We start from the raw sequence: 13,655 nt of genomic DNA, 5'->3' as shown, positions 1-13,655 counted from the left end.
CTCTCTCTCTCCTCACTGGCTGAGACACAGCAGTGAAAGCTATTGGCTCTTGCTACAGTCAGTCACAGCCAGTGAGAAGGGAGTGGGGGATTGGGCCAAGCCACGCTCTATAAGTCTTATGGACATACAGGACCGGCTCAGGAGTGAGCATACATGAGCTCTGGGGAAATTTGGGGGGCTGAGGAGCATTGGCAGGGAACCCAAGAAGAGGATCTGGGCTGCACTGCTTTAGAACCACTTTATTAAATATTAACTCTAATCAGCCTATCTAGTTCTTTAATCATATGTCCTGCATCATTTAAACTTCCATCTGGTCAAACGCCTTTACTAGTAGAGGATGCTACACTGCACTGCAACATATGTTCACAGTAAAAGGCTGTTATAGGAGCTCCACTTAGGCTGGCCATACACTATACAATTTTCTTGTTCAACTTTCCATGTAATATAGGGTCAAGCCTAAATACTTTCAATTTGTATGCAATCAGGCAGGCCCTTGCACTACATAGTTTAAGGTAAATCTAAAGGTAATTGAATAAGAAAATTGTATAGTGTATGGCCAGCCTTAGTGTCAAACATCAAGAAATCATTGATGGCAAACCAATGCACAAACTGGAGCATTTCAGTGGTATTCCAGATTATACTTTTATACTGGTCATTAGCTTAACCCTTTAGTGTCTTTGGATACATTTATTTCTTAAAAGTGAAGCAGCAAGTTGTCAAATGACAGGAAGATGGCTGACAAAACACTTCTGAAATATATTTTAAAAAGTCAATGTTGCAAACCGGGGATTAAAAGTTTTTACAGTCTTTACAAACAAGGGAAAACACATTAGTTAAATAATGAGTTAACCTTTGTAAAAAAAAAAAATAAAATAATAATATATGCACATTTTTTTCAGGTAAAGAAATATGCATGTGGTATTTTTTTTACGAGCAGCCTGCAAAGCATTGCACCCACAATTAGCAGATCGGGGACTACAATGTATCCCATACTCATTCTCATGGGGGGCCTTGTTAAAGGGGGCTTCCAGATTATGATAAGCCCCCTGCCCACAGACCCCCCCCCACAACCACAGCCCAGGGTGGTTGGTAAGAGACCCTTGTCCCCATCAACATTCACAAGGTGATTTGGAATAGGGGGCAGATCCCCCTTGCCCCAAAGCACCTTGCCATGTTAAGGGCATGTGGCCTGGTATGGTTTAGGAGGGGCACTTGCTCGTCCCCTCCCCCTTTCCTGGCCTGTCAGGCTGCATGCTCTGATAAGGAAACGAGAAAAAATAGTGGGGTGATAAATGCGCTGTCACGTATGTATCCGAGTGGGAGGATTCCTCTAATATGCAGCAGCTCGTTATAAATGAATAAATAAATAAATAATGACTCTGAGATTCGGATTCAATCCGATTCTATATGCAGCCAACTCTAGTATTAATCACTAAATACCAATACAATAAGGAAGACACAATGAGTCGGCGCACGACAGAAGAGATCTCAGAAAAGACTCTGACCAAGTCTACCAATGTCAGAATCGCAGCGAGACGTCTTAAGATATAGGAAGATGCTGAAGAAAAAAGGGGGTCTCACTACTTATAATATATAGACAGACCAGATAATTAAATCAGAAGTCAGCAGGCATACGAAACATATATGATCCAACTCTTGCAAACTAATCCGATTCCTTTAAAATCCTTAAAAAATCCCTATATCTGTCTGAGGTGTATGAAGGTGGGAAGTAAATCCTACTTGTAGACAACTTTCTTCAGGTCAATCTATAAACAAAGGAGGTATAAGACGACATATATAATGTGAATCTTTAAAAACATCCAAATCCGATTCCTTGACACTAATTAAAAATTCTAAAATATTAATTCCCAGTAAAAACGCCTCCTTTTCTAAAAACGACACATAAAGATAAAATGACCTTGATAATCGCAACAGCCAACTGAATCGCAGTAATAGTTTGCTAATTCACAAATGGTGCATGTGTGACCAAATAAATATATATATATAAAGTGCTATGATGAATCAATAAATAATATAAAATAATCAAATATCAATAAATATCTAAAAGGTGTATAACAAATACGTGTGTAATCCTGATAAATAATTTAAAGTGCATATATCAATCTGGTGCAGTGATCAAAAATAAATATATATCAATAAAAGATGTGCTAAAGAGAAATGATCATACCAATGATAACACAAGGAAAAGAATATGGGGTTAAACGATCTTGTGTTGATGATTTCTCTGATTACCTCCGAGATATAAGGCAGAGACAGTCACCCATAGCCCATCCCTTGAGAAAGTCACAGAATCTGTGACGCAACCGGTCGGGAGGCTTTGGGTGACATTAGCTTCCGGTTGGACGGTCGTAACCGGAAGTACCCGGGAATCAACACCGCAAGAGTGCGGCAACATTATATCGTCTCTGCCTATACCATTAATTTTAAATGTGAGTGTATTTCTTTGCTTTACATAATAAAGACAGTTTTTACATACTTCACGATTGGGGATTATTCTCTTTTTTCTGGGACACACTGGTACCGTTTGGAGATAATCTGGAACCGATAACTGTGGAGTACAGAGTGGAGGTTGGAGTATCCCTTGCTGAAGAACCCAGCAGTACACCCCTAGGGGAGAGACCAGCTTAAAACGCCTATTAAGGCGCAGTGAGGTGAGCGGCCACTGCGCCTATACTATCACGGCTCACTCTGGATCACAGCGCGGGATATTCACAATAGTGCCTTAGAAAATCACTAATTGTCACCTATTAATTGTGCACGGATGAACTTTATTTTTATCACTGCACCAACTGTATTCACCGCACACGGATCATCATTTGCACAAAGATTTGTTTATATATATATATATACCTTTTATGCACATGGACTGTTGAGTGCACATAGAATTATTGATATATATTTATTTTTGATTACTGCACCAGATTGATATATGCACTTTAAATTATTTATCAGGATTACACACGAATTTGTTATACACCTTTTAGATATTTATTGATATTTGATTATTTTATATTATTTATTGATTCATCATAGCACTTTATATATATATATATATATATATATATTTATTTGGTCACACATGCACCATTTGTGAATTAGCAAACTATTACTGCGATTCAGTTGGCTGTTGCGATTATCAAGGTCATTTTATCTTTATGTGTCGTTTTTAGAAAAGAAGGCGTTTTTACTGGGAATTAATATTTTAGAATTTTTAATTAGTGTCAAGGAATCGGATTTGCATGTTTTTAAAGATTCACATTATATATGTCGTCTTATACCTCCTTTGTTTATAGATTGACCTGAAGAAAGTTGTCTACAAGTAGGATTTACTTCCCACCTTCATACACCTCAGACAGATATAGGGATTTTTTAAGGATTTTAAAGGAATCGGATTAGTTTGCAAGAGTTGGATCATATATGTTTCGTATACCTGCTGACTTCTGATTTAATTATCTGGTCTGTCTATATATTATAAGTAGTGAGACCCCCTTTTTTCTTCAGCATCTTCCTATATCTTAAGACGTCTCGCTGCGATTCTGACATTGGTAGACTTGGTCAGAGTCTTTTCTGAGATCTCTTCTGTCGTGCGCCGACTCATTGTGTCTTCCTTAATGCTCTGATAAGAGTCTTGTATGGATTTTTGGGGGGAACCACGCCATTTTTTTATGTTGACATTGGGGTTCCCCTCAAAATCTATACAAGACCCAAAGGACCCATGCACCATTTTTTTTACCTTTTTCTATTGGTGGAAAAGTTTTTCTTTTTATTTAGCTGTAGGAAGTCCGTTCATAGTCGGTGGCTCATCTGTTGCTAAGGGCGCTCCTTAACGTTTTCCCACCCGGCCATTGTACATAAACAGCCAGGTGGGCCTTTCATCATTCTAATGGACGTTCCTGTATGTCCCTCAGAACGAGTGACTGCAGCATGGCCCCGAGGCTGTGCTGCAGTGCGATCATGTGATCACAGGACACAGCCAAAATGGGATCAGGATATGGGTGCTGTGATTGGCCCTCCTGATCACATGACAGATGTGTCCAAACACAGCCATCACAGTGTAAACATGTCTCTGTGTCAGTCCTCCCCACTGAGCTCAGTGAGAGCCCAGTGCGTGAGGGGAGGAGTGGAGGAATCTACAAGGTCTGTGACAGCTCTGTGTGTAAGGATGATTTTACACACACAGAGCAGTCACAGGTCCCCCCCATAAACAGTACACAAAGTACCACTGTCCCCATACACTTCTGTCACAGTGCCCCCATAAAACATCTGTACCAGTGCACAAAACATCTGTCAGTGTCCCATCACATCTGTATCAGTGCACAAAACAAGTGCAATAGTGTACCATTGTGACATCAACATCTGTCATTGTCTACCGGTGGCCGATCAACATCTGCCATAGTGTATGAGTGCACAAAAACATCTGTCAGTGTACAAGTGTCCCAGCAATGAATAAATAAAAGATGTAAAAGTGGATGGTGCGCTAAATCCAAGTAAATATGAACAACTCAATGTGCATAAATAAATATAACCAAAACCATAATAGTAAAAAGTCCCAAAACACAACGTGATGTAACTCCTCAAATTATATATTCTGGTGATACACAAATGTTGACAAATGGGGATAGATTCAAATGGTGACTTTGAAATCCCTCCACCTGGTCAAATTCCTCCTTACCGGACGGATATAAAGTAAGTGCCAATCATTGAAAGATTTCAAAAACCAATTTCCTGTGCCCACACAAAGGAAATAGTGCTCTTCACCGTGCATAGAATAGCTAGCACGGCCTCTTACCAAAACGGTGTGTAAACAGCACTCTGCAAACTCCTGGGGATCGTCAAAATGTCTCTTTCCAGGTGGATCAGTACGATCAGTTGGCAGGATTCAGCAGGGTTATTATCATCAACTCCAGCATGGACATGTAAAATAATAACCACTAATAGTGCATTACCCTTTTAAAACATTTATTATATATGCAAATGCACTTACATGTAAGCTGACTTGATATCGCATGAAACAATCAATTAACTTGCCTACTAGGCCTATTTTTGACATTTGGTGTTTATAAGCAAAAATCAGTTGTTTTTGCTAGAAAACTACTTAGAACCCCCAAACATTATATATATATATTTTTTTTAGCAGAGACCCTAGAGAATAAAATGGAGATTATTGTAATATTTTTTATCACACCGTATTTGCGCAGCGGTCTTCCAAACGCAATTGTTTTGGAAAAAAATCACTTTTTTTAATTAAAAAATAAGAATCCAGTAAAGTAAGCCCAATTTTTTTCCATAATGTGAAAGATAATGTTACGCCGAGTAAATAGATACCCAACATGTCATGCTTCAAAATTGCGCACGCTCACGGAATGGTGACAAACTTTGGTACTTAAAAATCCCCATAGGCGACACTTTAAAATTTTCTACAGGTTGCCATCTTAGAGTTACAGAGGAGGTCTAGGGCTCAAATTATTGCTCTCCCTCTAACAATCGCGGCGATACCTCACATGTGTGGTTTGAACACCGTTTACATATGTGGGCGGGGTTTCCGCGTGCGTTCGCTTCTGCGCGCGAGCTAACGGGGACAGGGCGCTTTAATTTTTTTTTTTTTACTATTTATTTTATTTATTATTTTTTATTTTTACACCGTTTTTTTTTTTTTTTTTTAAATTGATCATTTTTATTTCTAATACAAGGAATGTAAACATTACTTGTAATAGAAATAGGCACGACAGGACCTCTTTTTTGTGAGATCTGGGGTCAAAAAGTCCTCAGATCTCACAAGTACACTAATAAAGATAGAAAGGAAAAAAAAAAAGGGATCTTTAAGCCGGTCGTTTGCCGTCGCTCCGGTCCTCCAAGACAATAGAGTCGAGTGAGGGCAAGCTTGCCCTCACTCGACATCCTGTATGTGAGGATCCGGGACCCGATTGTTTTCCCCGCTGCCGGCGGGTCCGGTAAGCGGGGAAAAGGACCGGGACGCGGCGGGAGGGGGGGGCACCCCTTCTGCCATCCCGAAGGGTGATCTCGCGGCGAATCCGCCACTGGGACCACCCTTATCGGAAAGCCGATCGCCTGCAGTTTAAAAAAATACCAGGGTTATGGAAGCTATCTGCTGCCATAACACCGGTATTAAGCTTTAGACTCAGGACGTATATATACTATGGGCCGGTAGGGAGGTGGTTAAAGCAGTGAGGGAATTCCTATGGTGCTCGTGTCCGGCTGCAGCACGGACTCCGAGCGATGTGGTGACGGCACGCCTCCTTGCTGATACATTTGCTTACATTTCGCTGATACGTGTCAGCAAGGAGGCGTGCCGTCACCACGTCGCTCGGAGTCCGTGCTGCAGCCGGACACGAGCACCATAGGAATTCCCTCACTGCTTTAATTGATTGTTTTATGCAATATCAAGTCAGCTTACATGTAAGTGCATTTGCATATATAATGTTTTAAAAGGGTAATGCACTATTAGTGGTTATTACTTTACATGTCCATGCTGGAGTTGATGATAATAACCCTGCTGAATCCTGCCAACTGATCGTACTGATCCACCTGGAAAGAGACATTTTGACCATCCCCAGGAGTTTGCAGAGTGCTGTTTACACACCGTTTTGGTAAGAGGCCATGCTGGCTATTCTATCCACGTTGAAGAGCACTATTTCCTTTGTGTGGGCACAGGAAATTGGTTTTTGAAATCTTTCAATGATTGGCACTTACTTTATATCCGGTAAGGAAAAGCACACTTTTCTTTTTTACACACAATGAATAAATAAAACACTTAAAGGGCTGCCCCCCCCCCTTTTGCGTGCGAAGGTGAACGCACACATTGATCCAGTACGCATACATAAACAGCAATAGCACCACACATGTGAGGTATCACCTCGAATGTCAGAGCAAAAGCAGTAATTCTACGACCAGACCCCTTGTGTAACTCTAAACTTGTAACCAATAAAGGCTTATAAAGAAGAAGTTTGGTACCATTTCACAAGCGTGCGCAATTTTAAAGTGTGATATGTTTGGTGTCTATTTAACCAGTACAACACCATAATTTATATTTTAACAAAAATGTGGGTAATACATTATCTCTGTTTGCATGCGTTAGTGTAAAAAACGGATGCACAAGTGTGACATAAAAATGAGAAAAAACCCACCATTATATTCTCTAGGGCCTCTGCAACAAAAATATATAATGTTTTGGGGTTCTATGTCATTTTCTAGCAAAAAATACAGATTTTTACTTGTAAACAAAAAGTGTCAGAATAAGGTCTGGTCTTAAAGTGGATAATGGCTGAAGGAACTCCTTGGAGTTTGCGCTTCTCTATGTGGCCAGGCTGTGAAAAAGTTTTACACCTGTGGTATCGCCATACTCAGGACGAGTAGAAGAATGTGTTTTGGGGTGTAGTTGCAAGTATGCCTTTGCTGTGTGTAAGAAATAACTGGTTAATATGACATCTTTGTGAAAACAATTTATATTTTCTTAATTTTCCAAAGGTATGTGGAAAAAATTAAAGTTTCAAAAAAACTATTCATGCCTCTTACTAAATACCTTGGACTGTCTATTTTCCAAAAAGAGGTAATTTGGGGAATTTTTGCAATGTATTAACATGTAAGGCCCCTTTCACACACTCCGTCCATTGGAAGGACTCCGTTTTTCTCAGCGGGGGATCGATCCGCCGATCCCCCGCTGAGCAGGAGGATGACAGCTGTGTCTCCGCTCTGTGTGCGGAGACACAGCTGTCAGTTCCCCATGCATCTCTATGGGGGATATCGGATGGGAACGGACCGTCGATCTCATCCGATCCGATCTGCTGGACGGATGGAAAATAGGATTTCCATCCGTCCAGATTTGACGGATCGGATCGGATGTCAGCGGACATGTCTTCCCTGACATCCGATGCCCCATAGGGATGCATGGGGGGACCATTCAGATCCACCAAAAAAACAGACAGGCAGATCAGAACAGTCCGCCTGTGTGAAAGAGCCCTTAGGGCCTCAAGAAATGAGAGAGGACATCAGTACATCAGGCGTGATCGATTTTAGATGATTGGTACTATAGCTTGTTGGCTCTATAAGTTTCACACAGACCAAATAATATACACTGATTTGAGTTATTTTTTACCAAAGAAATGTAGCATGTAAATGTTTGTCAAAATTAATGAAGAGTAATTACTTATTTGCAAAATGTTATAACAAAAACGAAGAAAAACCCATTTTTTTCCGAAAATTTTCGGTCTTTTTCATTTAAAAAAATAAAAACCCTGGTGGTGGATAAATACCACCAAAAGAAAGCCCTGTTTGTGTGAAAAAAAAAGATAAAAAATGTAATTTGGGTACAGTGTTGCATGAATGAGTAATTCTCATTCAAAGTGTGAGAGCACTGAAAGCTATAAATTGGCCTGGGTAGAAAGAGGTAAAAGTGCCCAGTATTGAGGTGGTTAATAATCAGCTATTCACTGTGCCCTAATTGGGCAAAGCTTTGCCCAATCAGGGCTCAGAATACACAGTGCAGCGTGCAGTGTATTGTGGGGCGCTCATCTGGTTAACATCCCGCTGAACGCCATGCAAATTCTGGGGTTCGGTGAATGGGTGAAAGGGCGATGTTCGGGCCAAACTTATGCTCAGTCCGAACTGCTTACCCAATGCTATTTAAAAGGATGCATTAAGATTTTGTTAAATCTTCCCACAGAACCTTATATCAACCAGATCAGTGATATGAGGAAGATGTCCCCATCAACATGGTACATACATTAAGGTTCCCCCATCATGATAAGGACATGTGGCCTGGCAGGGTTTAGGAATTCACACTCAGGCTAAATGCTTGGATAAGGGTCTGTTGTACATTTGCGGAGGGATTCCACACCAATTTTTTTTTTTTTGTTCTCTTAACATCCTTACCAAACCCTTATCCTAGATGGCATTGACAGGATTCATGAAATTCTTTAACCGCTTGCCGACCGCAGCACGACTATTTACGTCGGCAGTCAGCCCCTCACAGGCAGAGCAACGTAGGGCTACGTCGCTAGCCTGTGAGGGTCTAGGGAGCGAGCGCGCGACGCCGGAGGCGCGCTCCCACTCCCGCACGGTCACGGACCCCCCCATGCGTGTGACCGGAGGACCCGATGTCCGCCAGTCACTCGCGATCATCCGTTAGAGCGGGAGAAAGGCAGGCGGCTAATGTAAACAAGCCGCCTGTCATTCTCCCCTGTGTATGAATGGTGATCATATGGTTCTACTATGTAGGACCGTTGATCACTGTTCATACACCTCAAGCCACAGCCAATCACAGTTAGAATCACGCCCCTAGGGACACACATAACCCCTCCCTCAAAAAAGTTAACCCCTTCACTGCCAGTGTCATTTTACAGTATAGTACAGTATAGTAACAGTGCATATGTATAGCACTGATTACTGCAGTAATGTCACTGGTAACCCCAAAAGTGTCAAAAATGTCAGTCAAGGGTCCGATCTGTCCGCCGCAATGTCGCAGTACCGCAAAAAAAATCGCAGATCGCCGCCATTACGCGTTACAAAAAAAAACAACAAAAAATGATAAAAATCTTTCCCTTAGTTAGTAAACGCGATAACTTTTGTGCAAACCAATCAAAATACGCTTTTTGCGATTTTTTTTTTTTTTTTACCAAACATATGTAGCAGAAAACAAATTGGCCTAAAATGTTAAAAATAGGCCTATTTTGGTTATGCAGAAATCAGGAACCGGCCCTGTTCCTAACACATATTTCCAGCATGTATAATGTATCATAACATACGAAGCAATACATTAACCCTATGACAAGCAGCATCACTCTAAAATACCTAAAATACCAAATATGTGCTCAGGTACAGTCAAAAAAAGGTTTGGTTCTTAGCACTTGCTGCAGAGGCAGACATGCAGGCTCAATCCCAAACTAGACTGTGTGTGTGTCTATTGACACACACCGTGTGGCTCAGCCCCACCCCATGCTCCCTTGTCACAGGATTTGATTGAAAGCAGCAGGAGCCAATGGCTCCCACCGTTCTCACTGAGCCCTTTGAGAAGCAAGTGAGCAGGAACTAGATTGGGCTAGGGCAAGTATTTGGAGGGGTTGGGGGAGTGCTGTTGGGAGCTGATCATAAAAGGTTTTTTTTCCTTAATGAAGAGAATGCATTAAGGTAAAAAAAACCTTTAGCTTTTACAACCACTGATTTTCAAAGGCCTGCAAATAACTACTTGACCTCTGGAAGGTTTTACCCCCTTCCTGACCAGGCCTTTTTTTGGTGTTTGGCATTACGTTATTTTACCTGGTAATTGTGCAGTCATGCAATGCTGTACTCAAACAAAACTTAGGTATGTTTTTTTTTCACACAAATAGAGCTTTCTTTTGGTGGTATCTGATCACTACTGGGATTTTAATTTTTTGTGATGTAAATGAAAAAAGACCGAACATTTTGAAAAAAACTATATTTACTTCCTGACTGCCTAGCACATTTGTTGAGGTGCTAAAATGCCAGGGCAGTACAAAACCCCTCCAAACTACCCCTTTTTGGAATGTAGACACCCCAAGGAATGTGTTGAGAGGCATGTTGAGCCCATGGAAAATTTAGTTTTTTTGCCACAAGGTTTTTTAAAAATTATTTTTTTTTGTACAAATTTGTTATTTAATTGATATATCACTCACACATGCCATGAGTTTATGTGGAATTACACCCCAAAATACATCCTGCTGCTTCTCCTGAGTATGGGGATACCACATGTGTAAGACATTTTGAGAGCCTAACCGTGTACTTGTGCCAAAAACCAATGACCTCCTTCAGGATTTCAAAGGACGTACATCTCTTTTTTTACTTCCTCACTACCTATCACAGTTTCGGAGGCGCTGAAATGCCAAGATAACACAACCCCCCCCCCCCCTCCCATGGCCCAGTTTTGAAAAGCAGACACCCCAAGGAATTTGCTGAGAGGCATGTTGAGCCCATGGGTTATTTTATTTTTTGCCACAAGTTTCTACAAACTTTTTTTTTTTTATGCAAAGTTGTCACTTAAATGATATATTGTTCACACATGCCATGGGTATATGTGGAATTACACCCCAAAATGCATTCTGCTGCTTCTCCTGAGAACATGTGTGAGACTTTTTGGGAGCCTAGCCACGTCCAGTTGGTGAAAACCAGAAACTTGTGGCAAATAGTAAACTATTCCATGAGCTCAACATGCCTCATAGCAAATCACTTGGGGTCTCTACTTTCCAAAAAGGGGTTATTTGTTTTTTTTTGCTATCTTTTGGCATTTCAGGGCCTCCAAAACTGTGATAGGTAGTCAAGAAGTGTAATAAGGAGATAATGCCCTTTAACCACTTAAGCCCCGGAAGATTTTACCCCCTTCCTGACCAGGCCCTACTTTGTGATACGGCACTGCGTGACTTTAATGGACAATTGCACGGTCGTGCAACGCTGTACCCAAATGAAATTGATGTCCTTTTTTTCCCACAAATAGAGCTTTCTTTTGGTGATATTTAATCACCTGTGCGATTTTTACTTTTTGCGCTATAAACAAAAAAAGAGCGTAAATTTTGAAAAAATAACAATATTTTTCACATTTTTTTAATATGAAATTCCCCAAAAAAATGTAAAAATCTAAATTTTTTAACATTTAGGCCAATTTGTTTTGTGCTACATATGTTTGGTAAAAAAATTTGCAAAAAGCGTATTTTGATTGGTTTGCGCAAAAGTTATTGCGTTTACTAACTAAGGGAAAGATTTTTGTCATTTTTATTGGTTTTTTTTTTAATGAATAATGGCGGCGATCTGCGATTTTTTTTTTTGCGGGACTGCGACATTGCGGCGGACAGATCGGACCCTTGACTGACATTTTTGACACTTTTGGGGGTACCAGTGACATTACTACAGTAATCAGTGCTATACATATGCACTGTTACTGTAAAAATGACATTGGCAGGGAAGGGGTTAACTTTATAAGGCATCAAGGGGTTAAGTGTGCTTCTTACTATAAAGGGGTGTGGCTAGTGATGTAACCACAGAGACATACGATCCTACATAGCAGGATCGTATGATCTCTGCAGTTAGATCAGGGAGAATGACAGGCGGCTTTGTTTACATCAGCCGCCTGCCTTTCTCCCTCTCCACGGGGAGATCGCAAGTGACCAGCGGACATCGGGTTCGCCGGTCACACACGCGGACATGTTAAGGAACGAGCGGGGGCGGGAGCGTGCCTCCGGCGGGGCGTGCTCGCCCCCTAGACTACGTCACTAGACTATGTCACTAGTACTACATAACTTTGCCTGTACGGGGCTGACCGCCGCAGTAAATGTACTTGGGGCGGTCGGCAAATGGTTAAAAGTCTTAATGTGCTTTTTGGATTTTGGGGTCCTGTAAGTGGCTAGACTGCCAAAAAGTCTCTCACATGTGATATCCCAACACACAGGATAAGCAGCAGAATGTATTTTGGGGTGTAATTAAACATATACCTATGGCATTTGTGAGAAATATATAATTTACTGTAAGTAACAACTTTGTGTAGAAAATATATATATTTTTTATATGTCATTTTCCAGAACCTTGTGGCAAACAATAAAAGGTGTCTACTTTCAAAAAAGGAATGTTGTGCTATCTTAGCATTTAAGGGCCTCTGAAACTGTGATAAGTAGAAAGAAAGTGTAATGAGGAAATAACGCCCTACAAAAGCCTGAAGGGGCTCATTTAATTTTGGGAACCTGTACGCAGCTAGGCTGTCAAAAAGTCTCTCACATGTGGTATCCACATACTCAGAAGTAGCAGAATGTATTTTGGGGTGTAATTTCACATATACCAATGGCATGTGAGAGCAATATATCATTTAAGTGACAATTTTGTGTAATAAAAAAAATATATATATTTTTCCAGCAATTTGTGGCAAAAAATAAAATATTACATTGGCTCAACATGACTCTTAGCAAATACCTTGGGTCGTCTACTTTCCAAAAAAGGGTCATTTGGAGATGTATGAACTGTCCTGTCATTTTATGCCCAACATTAGAAGCTTATGCCACACATCACCAATCCTCTAAACTCTTGAAGACCAAGCCTTTTCAGACACATTTTGTTTACATGAAAAAATTATAATTTTTTTTGCTAGAAAATGACTTTGAGCCCAATTGTTTGGTAAAATATTAAAGATGATCTTATGCCAAGTGAATAAATACCAAACATAACATGCTTTAAAATTGTGCACGCCCATGCAGTGGTGACAAACTACATACATTTTTAAAAGCCTTTACAGGTTACCACTTTAGATTTATACAGGAGGTCTAGTGCTAGAATTACTGCCTTCCATCTGACATTCGTGGTGCATTTGATGTTTACATACGACACAAGACCGATACTTGCATTCGCCTTTGTGTGTGAGCACGGGGGGACAGGGGTGCTTTAATTTTTTTTTTTTTTTTTTATTATTTATTTGTATTTGATTTTTACACTGTCCCTTCATTTTTATTAATACTATTTATTGTTATCACAGGGAATGTTAATATCCCCTGTGATAGCAATAGGTAGTGACAGGTACTCTTTTCTAAAAAATCTGGGGTCTATTAGACTCTAGATCTCTTCTCTGCATTTAAAGCATCTGATCACACCATGATATATGTGTTCAGATGCATTTAAAGCATCTG

This window comes from Pelophylax lessonae (assembly GCF_965119305.1).
Source record: "Pelophylax lessonae genome assembly, chromosome: 9".
NCBI classification, from domain to species: Eukaryota; Metazoa; Chordata; class Amphibia; order Anura; family Ranidae; genus Pelophylax; species Pelophylax lessonae.
Note: the sequence above shows the minus strand (reverse complement) of the source record.